This window comes from Cyprinodon variegatus, unplaced genomic scaffold, assembly GCF_000732505.1.
Source record: "Cyprinodon variegatus isolate N-32 unplaced genomic scaffold, C_variegatus-1.0 Scaffold813, whole genome shotgun sequence".
NCBI lineage: Eukaryota > Metazoa > Chordata > Actinopteri > Cyprinodontiformes > Cyprinodontidae > Cyprinodon > Cyprinodon variegatus.
Genome location: NW_015151266.1, coordinates 99258 through 101006, shown reverse-complemented (window position 1 = coordinate 101006; position 1749 = coordinate 99258).

Genomic DNA, 1749 nt, shown 5'->3' with positions numbered 1-1749 from the left:
TTTGCTGGTGAAGATTCTCAGTCATCCAGGTCATAGTCATTCCAAAAAAAATAAAAAACAATCCACTGGACATTGTTTCCAAGTTTGAAGACGTTTCTCTTCCCATCCAGGAAGCTTTCTCTATTAAAATGTCAGAAATAGCGTTGAGTTCCAGGTTTTATACACCAGGCCAACAAAGCTTGGTTTTTACTTAGACAACATGCAAATAGAAACGGACGAACAGGTCCACCCCTTAGGAATGGGGGTCGTTTAGCTTCTTTTGTTAGCCTGCAATGCCCCATACCTGTCTATGTCTCTGAAAGCGGGTCGTTAAAGGGACTAGTTGGCCTGGCAAATAGGAGAGGTCTTCTGCTCCCCTGTAAAGGGGTGTGGGTTGAGATGATGGCGGGAAGGAATCAATTCAATCAGTGCATTGTAGGTTTTTGAGTCCACCCCCTCTGTTCATTTTCTTTCTTAACATAGATGGCGTCCTTCATGCCCTTCTCAAAACAAAGACCAGTGGACTGTTTTTAAAATTTTTGGACTGATTGTTTATGAGAAGGCCAGATACTTTGTCTCCACTCTAATTAACACCAAATGTGTTTTGCGTTACTTTAAGGCCCTATGGACATAGAAGTCCTGATGATTGAGCTTTTGGCATGTAATCTCAATGCAATAAAATTTTAATTAAATTATGTAGACAGATTCAATTAGCCTTGTGGCTACAGCATTGAAGATTATTATTGCAGATATTATATGTAATACTGGACAGGTACTCCAGCTTCCTCTCTCAGTCCAAAAACATGACTGTTAGGTTAATTGGCTTCTCTAAATTGTCCTTAGGTGTGAGTGTGTGCATGAATGGTTGTTTGTCCTGTGTGTCTCTGTGTTGCCCTGTGATGGACTGGCGACCTGTCCAGGGTGGACCCTTCCTCTCGCCCATTGACTGCTGGAGATAGGCACCCCTCGCCACCCCAATTGGGACAAGCGTGTAAGATAATGGATGGATGGACAGTGACCGGATTTCAGGGTGGGATCTGTATCAGGTTAAAGATAGGACAATGGTTGTGTAGTTCATATTTTCAGATGGTATTGAGGTTTATTTTAGCAGCCTTTCCCTTCTCCTTCACCCAGAGATGTTCTGGCTGGAAGGAAGGTCATTCCCAATANTTTCCCTTCTCCTTCACCCAGAGATGTTCTGGCTGGAAGGAAGGTCATTCCCAATAGTCTTTTTTGCAGACCCAATTGTTTATTGCAGTTTTGTGAAGGAGCCGAACCACACAGGGATGGACAAATACAAAAAAGGCTCAATAATGATGATATAGATGATCAGGAGCTCCTGCTCAACGTCGGACCTCTAGAGATGCCACAGGAAATATAGTTTCCACCCAGCAGCGGCCAGGCATCTAAAATCTCTCATCCATTTTGTTCTTCCCTCAATTCCTTCTTACCATTCCTCAATGCTGTGTATCAGTAGATAGCATTCTAACCATTTTAAAAGGAATTTAATACACACATGGGAAGCAAAGGAGAGAAGAGGGGAGTTGCTGGTGTCTCATTACTTAACAGGCCATTTATAGACTTCCATCCTGTCAGTGTGTCTTAAATTAACGCAGGTTGCAGCAGGCTCCTCATATCATTAAATCACCCATGACTCCCCTACATGGAGGCGGTCCTGCATTCTTAGATTTCCCTCTGGTTGCCTTCAACAGGGCCCTAAATAGACTGAAGGACTTGGGTCTCTGCACAGCAGGTGTCTTAACAGGGGGA